The following is a 16,096-nucleotide window of genomic DNA, read 5'->3' as shown; positions in this document are numbered from 1 at the left end:
CGGGTTACTTGACGAACTCGACTAGCACGAGTGCTCGTTGGGTTGAACGACATAGAGTGCACAAACACTCCGCGTGGCCAAACCACTGCCGCCAACTCTAATACGGCTCGGGTTCGTCTAATACGTCCTACGTGGCGAAAGCAACCTCAACCACGATCTTAAGGCCGATTACCAATTTCCTGGACTAATGCATAGTCCCACACACATTATAATATAACAGATATTCATATTGAATGTAAAACAGTAATGGAACAACAACTTAATTCAAGTGGTACTCAAGCATCTGAAGAATATCAACTTAATATAAATGTAAGCATAAGTAATGCTTGAAGTCAAATAACATGGAATGTAACTAGCAAGAAGGAAATCATGCACATCAATAGGAGTGTTGAGAATCACTTCTCAACGCCCGCAATTAGTGTAATAAGTTACACTTTAGATCATTCAGGCATTTCTACAAACACTTAGAATACATGATACAACATACATGACGTATGTTGAGAAACAAGCATTTGGACAATTCCTTTTACCAAGGAGTTGTCATACATACATCTAGCATACATACATGACAAATAATCATGGCAAACACAAGTGCATATTTTATACGTATACGGTACTTTATACATACACATAGAATACACAAATCTCAATATAACACATGCATATCAGGAACGCAACATAAACATAACATTTAACATGTGAAATCTCATCCATAACAAGAATAAATCATTAACTGGCATTGAAAGCCTTGAAAACCATAACCTATACACTTAAAGTCCACACCTTAAGCCAGAAAAGAAACACTGAACTGATTTAGACGAGTTGTCTTCGTCAACGGAGCTAGAATACCCTAAAACAAGGATAGAAATGAGATACAACAACACCAAGACTATTCTAAGCTCTAACACAGGTTAGGATTAGGTTAACTTACCCCAAGATGAACTCAGAATTGTCAGAATAACGATTCAAAGTGAAGGTTCAAGGATGCAGAAGAATAGGAAAGAATCCAAGATGATTCACCAACTTATCTCTCACTTTCTCTCTCTTTTCCACTCTCTTTCCAAGCTAGGGTTAGAGAAAATTCGTATGGAAAAGAGAGCTAGGGTTTAAGGACTATAAATAGGCCTATCATTGATGAAAATAACCCCAGGGTCAAGGTATACTTAGGGTATAACCAAAACCTGACTCTCGCGATCCAACGAAGCACTTCTGGTGGGCCTATAACCACGAAAGGTCGGACTTAAGCTCACTGACCATGGATCTAGGTCAGGCTGAGTTTTCGTACCGACCGGCTCTTCAGATCAGCCGTGGCGGACTACACTCAATTCAACGGTCACGGAATCTCGATCAGGTCCACAAGCATAAGGATATGCCTGGGCCACCTTCCCTGATCAGAGGGTGAAATTGGGTCAGAATCCAACGGTCAGATCGCTTAAACTCATCGCGCAAGCGACACGACTCAGAGTTCATAAAACTTATTAAATTTCTAACCGTTCTCACACTCTTCACTCTGAACTCAATCAAATAGACCCAGAACATCACATGGACTTGATTTTCGAGGTGATGGTCAAGCCCAACATGGTGACCGCAACAGCCTAAGATCATCGCTATCGGACTTTCGACGCACGGTCCAGGTCCAATCCAGATCTTCCAAAAATTCTCCAGAACAACTGGATTTAGCGATGGATCCCAGATTTCAGAGTAACATAGCGCTAACTAATCTACAAGTTTTGAGCCATGCAGATACAATTTCAAGTGATTGATGCGAATTTCACAAGCAATCGAGTAAAACGCTAATTACCCCAAAAACAACTACTAAGGAAAGATTAGCACAAAAATTTCCAAGGTCGTTACAATCTACCCCCCTTAAAGAAAATTTCGTCCTCGAAATTCATACCTTCATAAATTCCTTAAGGATTAGAGGGCAGGTCTTCCTGACCTCAGCTTCAGATTCCCAAGTAGCTTCTTTGTAACGACCTTGGAATTTTCTGTGCTAATCTTTCCTTAAGTAGTTGTTTTGGGGTAATTAGCGCTTTACTCGATTGCTTGTGGAATCCGCATCAATCACTTTAAATTATATCTGCATGGCTCTAAACGTGTAGATTAGTGAGCGCTACGTTACTCTGAAATCTGGGATCCATCGCTAAATCCAGTTGTTCTGGGGAATTTTTGGAAGATCTAGATCGGACCTGGACCACGCGTCGAAAGTCCGATGGCGATGATCTTAGGCTGTTGCGGTTACCGAGTTGGGCTTGATCTTCACCTCGAAAATCAAGTCCATGTGATGTTCTGGGTCGATTTGCTTGAGCTCGGAGTAAAGAGTGTGAGAACGGTTGGAATTTATTAAGCTTTTATTGCAATCTGAGTCGTGTCGCTTGTGCGACGATTTTAAGCTATCTGACCGTTGGATTCTGACCCAATTTCACCCTCTGATCAGGATAGTTGGCCCAGGCATATCCTAGTGCTTGTGGACCTGATCGAGTTTCCGTGACCGTTGAATTGAGTGTGGTCCGCCACGGCTGATCTGAAGAGCCGGTCGGTATGAAAACTCTGCTTGACCTAGATCCATGGTCAAGGAGCTTAAGTCCGACCTTTCGTGGTTATAGGCCCACCAAAAGTGCTTCGTTGGATCGAGAAAGGCTTACTTTGGTTATAACCTAAGTATACCTTGTCCCTAGGGTTATTTTCATCAAATAAAGGCTTATTTATAGTCCTTAAACCCTAGCTCTCTTTTCCATACGATTTTCTCTAACCCTAGCTTGGAAAGAGAGTGGAAAAGAGAGAAAGTGAGAGAGATAAGTTGGTGAATCACCTTGGATTCCTCCTTGTTCTTCTTCATCTTTGAACCTTCACTTTGAATCGTTCTTCTGACGGTTCTGAGTTCTTTTGGGGTAAGTTAACCTAACCCTAACCTGTGTTAGAGCTTAGATTAGTCTTGGTGTTATTGTATCTCATTTCTATCCTTATTTTAGGGTATTCTAGCGTCGTTGACGAAGACAACTCGTCTAAATCAGTTCGGTGGTTCATTCTTTGCTTAAGGTGCAGACTTTTAAGTGTATAGGTTATGGTTTTCAAGGCTTTCAATCCCAGTTAGTGATTTATTCTTGTTATGGATGAGATTTCACATGCCAAATGTTGTGTTTACATTGCTTTCCTGATATGCATGTGCTATATTGAGATTTGTGTATTCTAAGTGTATTTATAAAGTACCGTATACGTATAAAATATGCACTTGTGTTTATCATAATTATTTGTCTTGTATGTATGCTAGATGCATGTATGACGACTCCTTGGTAAAAGGAATTGTCTAAGTGCATGTATTCCAACATACGCCATGTATGTTGTTCCATGTATGCTAAGTGTTTGTAGAAATGCATGAATGATCTAAGTGTAACTGATTACACTAATTGTGGGCGTTGTGAAGTGATTCTCAATACTCCTATGGATGCGCATGATTTCCTTTATGCAGTTACATTCCAAGTTATTTAAATTCAAGCATTACCTATGCTTACATTTATGTTAAGTTGATATTCTTCAAGTGCTGGTGTACCATGATTTGAGTTGTTGTTTCATTACTGTTTTACATTCCATATGAGTATCTGTAGTAGTGTAAGGTGTTTGGGACTATGCCTTAGTCCAGGAAATCGGTAATTGACCCTATATGCGTGGTTGAGATTGCTTTCGCCACGTAGGACGTATTAGACGAACCCGAGTCGTATTAGAGTTGTCGGCAGTGGTTTGGCCACGCGGAGTGTTTGCGCACTCTATGTCGCTCAATTCGACGTGCGCTCGTGCTAGTCGAGTTCGTCAAATAACCCGATTGTCCAATGTATGTTAACCATGTATGGACGTTACTGCTTGAATCTAGGGTACCGAACTTACCAGTGAAATCTTAATAACCATGGTACCTTGATCCGCTAAGACTCATGAGCCGGACATGGTGGTATGGGACACCGTGGTCGAGCTGTCGGCCTACGCTGGGGTGACGAGCCTCCCCATAGTGACCAGTGAGCAACTAAACTCGTGAGCTGATTATGGTGGTATGGGACACTATATTCATGCTGTCGGCCTACATTGATTGGTGACGAGCCCTTTGTAGTGACCTCGAGCATACCTGGATACCGCAATGAGGTGACGAGCCGATCTGTGGTAGTAAAGGCATGAAAGGCGTGCATTGATTGGTGACGAGCCCTTTGCTACGACCTCAACTATATGATCGTATGAGATGTCTAGGATTGACGACCCTAGTATGGATCACTGTTTGGATGGCGATATGAGGAAGGTATCTTAGCTTCCCAATCCTGTTGTGTGAAATGGACTAATAATAACTTGGTAATCATATCCATGCACCGCATTTGCATGTGCTTTGTAGATGTGGCGCACTTTGAGGCGATGTCATGCGTAACGTAAGATGAAGACGCTGAGGGTGTACGCGTGAGGGCACGCATCATACCGCATTCATACTTGCATTAACAAGAGTACATAGGATTTATTTAATTGTCCTGCTTTATCATTACTGTTTGATTGAACTGATAACATGTTAACCAGTGCCTTATTGTTCCACTGAGTTGATCACTCACTCCCACGTTTCTAGGGCGGTGTTACACACCCACCAGACTCTGTCTTAGGCCCTGATGTTGTAGATGTGGATGCGACGTCTGAGGCAGAGCGGGAGCTGGATGACGACGAGGCTGCCTTCTCCTATATGCAGTTTTCAGACGGGTTCTAGCGAGCTTCGGTCTGATGTGCGGGATCTCTGGGATTATTTTTGTGGGAACTTAAATGATGTAATTTGATACTTAAATTTTGTTAAATAACACTTTCATACGACCTGGCTTGTATATGTAATTCAGGGATTTACACTTGTACACATATTTTGCTATAAGTCTTCCGCTTACTTTATTCACTTATCCCTGAATCATATCTGTGTTTTGGCTTAATCTATTCCATGTTTTATGCACTAATACAGTCAACATACATCTCTCATTAATTATGTTGCATAAGTGATGTTTTGGAACTCGGGAGCTGAGTTATGCTCGACCCCCGAATTTCAGGGCGTTACATTCTTCTACACCATGATGCGTCCATAGCACCTTCACAAGAGGGATAACCTTGCTACGCAATACCTGCTCCTTCCTGTCAAGAATACGCGTCGGTCGCAGTACATAAGTGGCATCCTCACTCAATTGCACTTGCTCCCAACTGATAATATGCGAAGGATCAGGAACGTACTTCTTCAGCATAGAAACATGAAATACGTTATGCACACCCGCAAGAGGTGTGGGCAAAGCAAGGCGGTATGCTACCGCTCCCACTCGATCCAGAACTTGAAATGGGCCAATAAATCTCGGCGTCAGCTTCCCCTTCTTACCGAACCGCAGAACTCCCTTCATAGGAGAGACCTTCAGAAAAACATGGTCTTTAACCTCAAACTTAAGCGGTCGACGCCTCGTATCAGCATAACTCTTCTGCCTGCTCTGCACTGTCAGAAGTCGACGTCGAATGATGTCAACCTTCTCTAAAGTCACCTGCACCAACTCCGGGCCAAGCAAATTATGCTCACCAATTTCTGCCTAACAATGTGGTGCTCTGCACGGGCGACCATACAACGCCTTATAGGGAGCCATGCCGATACTCGCCTGGAAACTATTATTATACGCGAACTCTGCATACTGAAGACAATCATCCCAACTGTCTTTGAAATCCAGAACACAAGCTCGCAACATATCTTCCAGGACTTGATTCACGCGCTCCGTCTGCCCATCTGTTTGTGGATGAAACGCGGTACTGAACTTCAGTTTCACACCCATCGCTTCCTGGATACGAGTCTAGAAGATAGATGTGAAACGTGTGTCTCTATCAGACATAATCTCCAGGAAAACTCCATGCAGACGTACTATCTCCTTGATATACAACCTAGCCAACTCGTCTGCAGAGTTAGTGACTCTGATCGGTAAGAAATGCGCCGACTTCGTTAATCGATCGACAATCACCCAAATAGAGTCATATCCCTTCCTCGTCCTTGGCAACCCAAAAATAAAATCCATAGAGATGAAATCCCACTTCCATTCAGCTATGGGCATGGGCTGCAACAACCCAGGAGGTCGGCGATGCTCTGCCTTGACCTGCTGGCACGTGAGACAAAGAGAAACAAATTCAGCAATCTGGACCTTCATATTGTCCCACTAATAAGATCTCCTCATATCCTGATACATCTTCGTGCTACCTGGATGCATCGCAAGTTTAGAACTATGGGCTAACTCGAGAACCTCCCGTCTCAAGTCAGGGATGTCAGGAACACATAACCGGCCACGAAATCGTAGGCCCCCATCAGAACTAACACTCCAGTCAGAGTTCTCATCTGTACCAACCCGCTTCCTCATCTTCACCAAAAGCTCATCATCTGCCTGAGCTGCAACGATCCTCTCGTCGATAAGGGGCTGTACACGAATGTGTGCGATAACCTCATACGACTCAACCACCGTAAGCTTCTGCTCAAAATCGCGCATGAACTCCAACATATCCCACTCTGCTATCATCAGCGGAGCCGCAAACTCAATAGCCTTCTTACGACTCAACGCATCTGCCACAAGGTTCGCCTTGCCCGGATGGTAAGAAACATTGAACTTGAAGTCCATCAATATTTTCATCCATCTGCGCTGCCTCATATTCAAATCACGCTGCGTGAAGATATACTTAAGGCTCTTGTGGTCGCAAAAGAGCTTGAACTCCTCACCATAGAGGTAATGTCTCCAAAGCTTTAATGCGAAAATGACAGCTGCTAAGTCCAGGTCGTGCGTAGGGTAATTCTCTTCGTGTTTCCTTAACTGACGCGAAGCATAAGCAATCACCCTGTCCTTCTGCATAAGGACACAACCCAGACCAACGCGAGAGGCATCAGTATATATAATATACTTAAACCCTTGCTCTGGCAATACTAGCACAGGGGCGGACGTCAACTTGTCCTTCAGCTCCTGAAAAGCTAACTCCGCCTGCTCATTCCAAGCAAACTTCAAATCCTTCCGTGTTAGCTGCGACAACGGTCTGGCAATCGTCGAGAAGTCTTGAATGAAGCGTCGATAATAGCCTGCAAGACCCAGAAAACTCCTTACCTCAGTAACTGAACCAGGCTGCTTCCAGTCCTGCACTGCAGCTACCTTGGCAAGGTCGATGGCTATTCCTTCCTTGGACACCACATGTCCCAGGAACTTGACTTCCTCCTTCCAGAAATCACACTTCTTGAACTGCGCGAAAAGCTGATTCTTCCTAAGAGTATTCAAAACCACTCTTAAGTGCTCCTCGTGCTCTGCTCGACTCGCCAAATAAATCAAGATGTCATCGATAAAGACAATGACGAATCGGAACAAGAATGGCTGAAACACCCTGTTCATCAGATCCATGAACACGGCCGGTGCGTTCGTAAGACCGAACGATATCACAAGGAATTCATAATGACCAAAGCTAGTCCTGAAAGCGGTCTTCTGCACGTCCCCATCCTTGACGCGCAACTGATGATACCCTGACTGCAGATCAACCTTCGAAAAGTACCGTGCCCCCTTCAACTGATCAAATAGATCAACAATCCTGGGCAAAGGGTACTTATTCTTCACAGTTACTAGATTCAGCCTGCGATAATCAATACACAATCGCAAGGAACCATCCTTCTTCTTCACAAACAGAACAGGTGCTCCCCAAGGAGACACACTAGGCCGAATAAAACCCAAATCCAGCAAATCATCTATCTGCTTCCTCAACTCCTCCATTTCACTTGGAGGCATACGATAGGTGGGTAATGAAATGGGCACCGCACCAGGCATAAGATCGATAGCAAAATCAATCTCACGCTGAGGAGGTAATCCAGGAATCGACTCAAACACATCTTCAAACTCCCGAACTACCGGCGTACTAACCAACGCCGATTCAGCCGAACTCTCCAACAGAGAAGAATAATAATCAATATGAAAACGGTAACTGACCTGAACTGGGAAAGTAATAGTCTCGCCCTCAAGTCCATGGATCGTCACTGATCTAGCTTCATAATCAATCTCAGCTCGCATCCTCGTGAGCCAATCCATACCCATAATAACATCGTAATGATAAAGTGGTGCGACTAACAAATCAACACGGATCGATCCACTTCCCAGATCGACCGAACAATCCATACAATGCTTGCCTAAAGCAGAGGAAATCCCCGTAGCGGTAGTAAGCGTCACTCCTTGCATAGGAACAGATCAAACCCAAACGCCTAACTGCCGCATAAGATATAAGAGAAGTAGTGGACCCTGTATCCACTAACATAGAAAAGGGAATACTTTCAATGTGCGCTGTCACCTCGAAGGACCTCGGCACTAAGTCAGACATAGGTGCTTCAGCTGAAAGCGTATGAACTCGAGCCTGTTGCTGACGATTCGGCGGAGGAACCATGGGCCGCTGAGGTGGCCTGAAGCTAGGAACTGCAGGTCTGAAGGATGGATGAGCTGGCGCTGATCGAAGAGGAGGAGAAATAACCTGAGGCATTGGACGGCTAATCCTCTGCGGTGGAGTAAAACCACTGGCTCGCATACGGGAGAAGCAAAAACGGTCCAAATGCCCTGTCTTCCCACAATATGAACATCGAAGATCAGCTCTCATCTGCTGAGTGGGCGGCGCTGAATGCCTCGGAGGAGAATCTGCTCGCGGCCTCTTGCCAAGGAAAGGTGTACCCTGAAAGTCCAGTTGCAGCCTAGGTACCATCGGTGCTCGCATGCGGGACGACCTATCCCCATCCTGCTTTGCTCGCAAGGACATGTTCACCAGCTCCTCATATGAAGAAATGCTAGTACAGCAAATCTTCGATCGGATCTCAAGTCTCAATCCCTCAGAGAAACGCCGCATCCTCATCGGCTGATCACCCAGGATCAAATGAACATACCGACCCAACTCAGTAAACCGGTTCTCATACTCCGTCACCGACAGCCCTCCCTGGCGGAGGCGAAGGAACTCACTCTCCTTCTCATGTCGATACGTAACCGAAAAATACTTCTCATGGAAGCGCGCCTCAATCGCCTGCCACGACCACTCAAAACCTTCCTCGACAGTGCGAAGAACACTGTCCCACTACAGACTGGCCTCCTTCTCAAACATGAAGGAGGCAAGCTCAACCTGCTCAACCTCAGAGCAGTGCAGCGGTCTCAGCATCTTAGAGATGCGGTCGATCCAATACTCGGCCTCCTCGGGTCTATGAAAACCTGCAAAAGTAGGAGGTCGCAAGCACTGGAATCGCTCGAAAGTGCCGCTGGCACTGGCGCTCCTAGATGGAGGCATAGGTGAAACAGGTGGAGTCGCCCCCACTGACTGAGCAAAGATGTCAGCCATGGAAGAGAGGAACTCCTGCTGCTGCTGCTGAATCTGCTGCTGCTGCATCAACAGCATCATCTGCTCAAACCTATTAGTAGGTGGAGCAGACGAAGGTGCACGGCTCGGCTTAGGAACCGAGGGCGTGACTGGAGGAGCCATAGGTGTCGACCCAACACCGGCATGAGATGAACCCGCCTGTGGATCTAACTGGCTATCACTCAAGGGAGGAACCCCAGCAAGCGACTCAATCAAAGAGAGACGGGCCGAAGACTTCGAACCCTTAGGAGGCATCCTTACATTCAACAGAGGATGCAACCTGTCAGATTCTACATCACATAATCCATCCACACAGTAACACAGCACAACTCCAAAGACAAACAACATGCATTCCATTAATCAAAAATCATCGCAATACAAGTAGTGTAGTAATATATGAATCACGACTAGAAAAGCATGTAAACAACAACATCTAACACTTCAAACAACCACTGCAACTACAACAGCAACAAACAACTCCAACAACACCAACTACAAGCCAACAACGGCTACACACAGAAAGAAAACAACAAACAAAGCAAAGGACGGCCACAACGATGCTACTCGTCGGAATCAGGAGATGGAGGTGGGGCACCCTTTTCCTGCAAGCAACACAGGATAGACTTCAGAGTTCGAGTCACCTTCTTAAACTTATGTTTAACAAGGCCTCGAAGATCAACAATATCCTGGTGTAAAACAGCCTGCCCTTCTTCAAGCCGTGTAAGACGGGCATCTCTGGCAGTCTGCTCTGCGCTCTGCTCTGGCACCACAGGAGGAGAGCTATCACTCGAATCCTGTGCCTCATCCTCTTCCTCGTCCTGCTCTGTTTCTTCCTCAATCTCCGCACCACCTTCAGCATAACTCTCTTCACCACCGCTCTCAGACTCAGCCTCACTCTCTGAGGCATGCCGACCAGAACCGATCTCCATCTGCTTAAGAGTCCTCAGGTCGATATGACGAACAGGAACCGGCTTCTCTGCCCCAAGCCTATAGCCAAGCTCATGAGCAAGCTTGCAAATGAGGCGGCTAAATGGAAGCGACATGGTCCTTCTACTCAAACGAGCGATGAGAATAATCTGGCGCAGGACGTACGTCGGCACACACAACTTCGCTTCCTGCCCCACCTGATATAGGAAATCCACCATCAGGCGCGTACACTCACTGCGGCTGCTCCACCTTGGATATACATTGAACGTAAAGATGTGATGAATCAAACGAAAGTCATCCGTCATGTAGGTAGCCAGAAGACTCCTATTCGGCTGCCATTCGACCAGACGACCATACAAGGATCGGGTGCGATGATCCCTCTTGCGCACACTGTTCACATTCTTCTCGCTGGCATGCACTTCACCAAGTGGCACATTCAGGAGTCGGGATATCAAGGCAACATTGACAATACCCACTCGACCGCTACCATAAGGAATCTTGATCTGCAGAGGCTCCAGCGAAGGATCAAGAATATTTGCATAAAAGGCTTGAACAGTGCTAGCATTCGCGCGATACTCGCCTTCAAACAAGGGACCCCAACCAGCCCCTTCTAGGCGCTCCAACAACAAAAACTCACCAAAGAGCCACGGATCAACATGAGCCTCAAAAAGGACTCTACGGCCTTCATAGACTCCATGCGACAGGTCCGCCAACAAAGTCCTACCAATGGGAGCTCGAGGATCAAGGTCCCGCTTGGTCTAGAATTCATGAGTGGCGGACGTGCTCGCGGCGGCTCCTCTCGGCCTCCATGCACGGGTTGGGCGGCTCGGCCCGGCTTCATCCACGGGTGCTCTCTTCTTCCCCATCAAGGAAAGAAGGGAAGAAATGGAAAAGATGGCCGTCACAATCTCAAAGAGGGCCATGAGAAATAAGAGAAAGAGAGAAATAGGAAGATGGTGAAGCTTCCACACACTTGAGAGCCAAAAAGAGAATGCAAGAGCTCAAATGAGAAGGAAAGAAAGGGAAATCAGCAATGGGAGTGAGGGTTTTGGAATAGGGTGATGGGTTTGCATTAAAAATGGAAGAAGAAGAAGATTTGGGAGAGATTTGGAGAAGATTGGAGAGGGTTTTCAAGAAAAGGAGAGCTTGGGAGGGGAGATTGTAAAGGAAATAGGTTAAAGGAGAGGTTTTAAGCTGAAAACCGTGGAGGGGTGGGCCACACTAGGCCTAGGAATTATCGGCCCACGCCGGCCCGGCCCGCCTGGCCCGCTGATCGGCGAGCCCTCGCCGAACCGGCGATGGCATCATCGGTCTCTGGACTGACCGGCGAAGCCTCACCATTTGGGTGAGGTCCTCCTGGTCCCCCATGAATAGAAAAGTGTGGTTTCCCCCTGGGTCCCACAGGAAATGCCCCGATCGGCCCCTTGCATGATTTGACGCCTATTGGGCCATTCTGGCAGAAATCTGATTCAAATAAAGATTTCTTAAAAGTTTAAGGGTTAAAAAGGGAAGATGGACCATCTATACCCATTAATAGACGATCTAGAAAAGGTTTTAGGTCGCTGTGTGTGATTAGGAGAGAGTACAGACTCGATCTCGGTGAAGGTTTTCAAGAAACTTTCGCCGATAGAAGCTACGGAGCACGAACACAAAATCTACGATAGACGCGCACCCAAATACACTAAAGTGGCGACAACGTGCGGTGTGTGACCATAACCCAGGTCCGGTTTAATACAGATCATGCTCTGATACCAACTTGTAACGCCCTGAAATTCGGGGGTCGAGCATAACTCAGCTCCCGAGTTCCAAAACATCACTTATGCAACATATTTTATGATGGGTGTATGTTGACTGTATTAGTGCATAAAACATGGAATAGATTAAGCCAAAATACAGATATAATTCAGAGATAAGTGAATAAAGTAAGCAGAAGACTTATAGAAATATATGTGTACAAGTGTAAATCCCTGAAGTACATTCACCAACCAGGTCGTATGAAAGTGTTACTTAAAAAAATTACAAGTATCAAGTTACATCATTTAAATTCTCAAAAATAATCCCAGAGTCCCGCGCATCAGAACAAGGCTCACTAGAACCCGTCTGAAAACTGCATATAAGAGAAAGCATCCTCATCATCATCCATCTCCCGCTCTACCTCAAAAGTCGCATCCACATCTGCAACATTAGAACCTAAGACAGAGTCTGGTGGGTGTTTAACACTGCCCCAGAACGTGGGAGTGAGTGATCAACTCAGTGGAACAATAAGGCACTGGTTAACATGTTATCAGTTCAATCAAACAGTAATGATAAAGCAGGACAATTAAACAAATCCTAAGTACTCTTGTTAATGCAAGGATGTATGCAAAATGATGCGTGCCCTCACGCGTACACCCTCAGCATCTTCATCTTACGTTACGCATGACACCACCTCAAAGTGCGCCACATCTACAAAGCACATGCAAATGCGGTGCATGGATATGATTACCAAGTTGTTATTAGTCCTTTTCATACAGCAGGATTGGGAAGCTAAGATACCTTCCTCATGTCACCATCCAAACAGTGATCCATTCTAGGATCGTCAGTCCTAGACATCTCATACGATCATATGGTTTCAGGTCGTAGCAAAGGGCTCGTCACCAATCAATGCATGCCTTTCATACCTTCGTTACTACACCAAGGCTCGTCACCTCAATGCGGTATCCAGGCATGCTCGAGGTCACTATAAAGGGCTCGTCACCAATCAATGTAGGCCGACAGCATGAATATAGTGTCCCATACCACCATAATCGGCTCACGAGTTTGCTTGCTCACTGGTCACTACGGAGAGGCTCGTCACCCCAGCGTAGGCCGACAGCACGACCACGGTGTGCCATACCACCATGTCCGACTCATGAGTCTTGGCGGATCAAGGTACCATGGTTAATAGGATTTCACTAGTAAGTTCGGTACCCTAGATTCAAGCAGTAGCGTCCATACATGGTGAACATACATCAGACAATCGGGTTACTTGACGAACTCGACTAGCACGAGCGCACGTTGGGTTGAACGACATAGAGTGCGCAAACACTTCGCATGGCCAAACCACTGCCGCCAACTCTAATATGGCTCGGGTTCGTCTAATACGTCCTACGGGGCAAAGCAACCTCCACCACGATCTTAAGGCCGATTACCGATTTCCTGGACTAATGCATAGTCCCACACACATTATACTACAACAGATATTCATATTGAATGATGGAACAACAACTTAATTCAAGTGGTACTCAAGCATCTGAAGAATATCAACTTAACATAAATGTAAGCATAAGTAATGCTTGAAGTCAAATAACATGGAATGTAACTAGCAAGAAGGAAATCATGCACATCAATAGGAGTGTTGAGAATCACTTCTCAACGCCCGCAATTAGTGTAATAAGTTACACTTTAGATCATTCAGGCATTTCTACAAACACTTAGAATACATGATACAACATACATGGCGTATGTTGAGAAACAAGCATTTGGACAATTCCTTTTACCAAGGAGTTGTCATACATACATCTAGCATACATACATGACAAATAATCATGGCAAACACAAGTGCATATTTTATACGTATACGGTACTTTATACATACACATAGAATACACAAATCTCAATATAACACATGCATATCAGGAACACAACATAAACATAACATTTGGCATGTGAAATCTCATCCATAACAAGAATAAATCATTAACTGGCATTGAAAGCCTTGAAAACCATAACCTATACACTTAAAGTCCGCACCTTAAGCCAGAAAAGAAACACTAAACTGATTTAGACGAGTTGTCTTCGTCAACGGAGCTAGAATACCCTAAAACAAGGATAGAAATGAGATACAACAACACCAAGACTATTCTAAGCTCTAACACAGGTTAGGATTAGGTTAACTTACCCCAAGATGAACTCAGAATTGTCAGAATAACGATTCAAAGTGAAGGTTCAAGGATGCAGAAGAATAGGAAAGAATCCAAGATGATTCACCAACTTATCTCTCACTTTCTCTCTCTTTTCCACTCTCTTTCCAAGCTAGGGTTAGAGAAAATTCGTATGGAAAAGAGAACTAGGGTTTAAGGACTATAAATAGGCCTATCATTGATGAAAATAACCCCAGGGTCAAGGTATACTTAGGGTATAACCAAAACCTGACTCTCGCGATCCAACGAAGCACTTCTGGTGGGCCTATAACCACGAAAGGTCGGACTTAAGCTCACTGACCATGGATCTAGGTCAGGCTGAGTTTTCGTACCGACCGGCTCTTCAGATCAGCCGTGGCGGACTACACTCAATTCAACGGTCACGGAATCTCTATCAGGTCCACAAGCATAAGGATATGCCTGGGCCACCTTCCCTGATCAGAGGGTGAAATTGGGTCAGAATCCAACGGTCAGATCGCTTAAACTCATCGCGCAAGCGACACGACTCAGAGTTCATAAAACTTATTAAATTTCTAACCGTTCTCACACTCTTCACTCTGAACTCAATCAAATAGACCCAGAACATCACATGGACTTGATTTTCGAGGTGATGGTCAAGCCCAACATGGTGACCGCAACAGCCTAAGATCATCGCTATCGGACTTTCGACGCACGGTCCATGTCCAATCCAAATCTTCCAAAAATTTTCCAAAACAACTGGATTTAGCGATGGATCCCAGATTTCAGAGTAACATAGCGCTAACTAATCTACAAGTTTTGAGCCATGCAGATATAATTTAAAGTGATTGATGCGAATTTCACAAGCAATCGAGTATAGCGCTAATTACCCCAAAAACAACTACTAAGGAAAGATTAGCACAAAAATTTCTAAGGTCGTTACAGTCCATGTCATCAAACATCTTAATATGCACCCATCTAACACTAACTACTTTACAGGCATTATCATTCCCCATAAAGACTAGGTCACCATCGCACTCAATATAATTAGTTAACCAACTCTAGTGAGGGATTATGTGATACGAAGCCCCCGTATCAAAAATCCATTCTTCATCAAAGTACCCGGATTTTGATGCGATGAGGATGTCACTATCGTCCATCTACTTACTGGATTCTGCTGTGTTGGCCTCCTTGGAAGAATTTTCTGAATTCTCTTTTCTTGCCTTAAGATTTGTGCAATCTTTCTTCATGTGTCTGGACATCCCACAATTCTAGCACTTCAACTTGCCCTTGCCTTTGGATTTGGACTTAGATCGTGAAGATCCACTGTCCCTTCAAAATTTCACCAATTTGTAACCAGTGCATCTGTAGAGGCACACACATCACCATTTTTCTTTCTCATCTCCTTCGACTAAAGGGCTGAGATGACAATATCAATACTAATGGTAGTTTTACCAGTGCACAACGAGTCCTTGAACGACTCATACGAAGCCGAGAGAGAATTCAATTGGATGCATGCTTGATCTTTGCCTTTCATCGTTTTCTCCACATCCGGCAATTTATAAATTAACTTATTGAAGTTAGTAATATGGGCCTCAACATCAGCCCCCTCCGCCATCTTCAGATTGAATAACTGAAGCTTCAAGTACAAGCGATTTTCAAGAGATTTCTTCGTATAAATATTCTCTAACTTCACCTATGTATTTGTTGCAGTTTTCTCTCTCATGACATTATAGAGGAACTCATCCATTAAGCACAAATGGATAGAGGTTCTCGCTCTCTTTTCCGTCTTGTTCCATTTATTATTTGTCATAGATTATGATTGCTTTTCAAGGAGAGCATTGTCCAATCCTTATTGAACTAGGAGACCAGTCATCTTGACCTTCCATAGTTTAAAA

This window comes from Magnolia sinica, chromosome 10 (genome assembly GCF_029962835.1).
Source record: "Magnolia sinica isolate HGM2019 chromosome 10, MsV1, whole genome shotgun sequence".
NCBI lineage: Eukaryota > Viridiplantae > Streptophyta > Magnoliopsida > Magnoliales > Magnoliaceae > Magnolia > Magnolia sinica.
Note: the sequence above shows the minus strand (reverse complement) of the source record.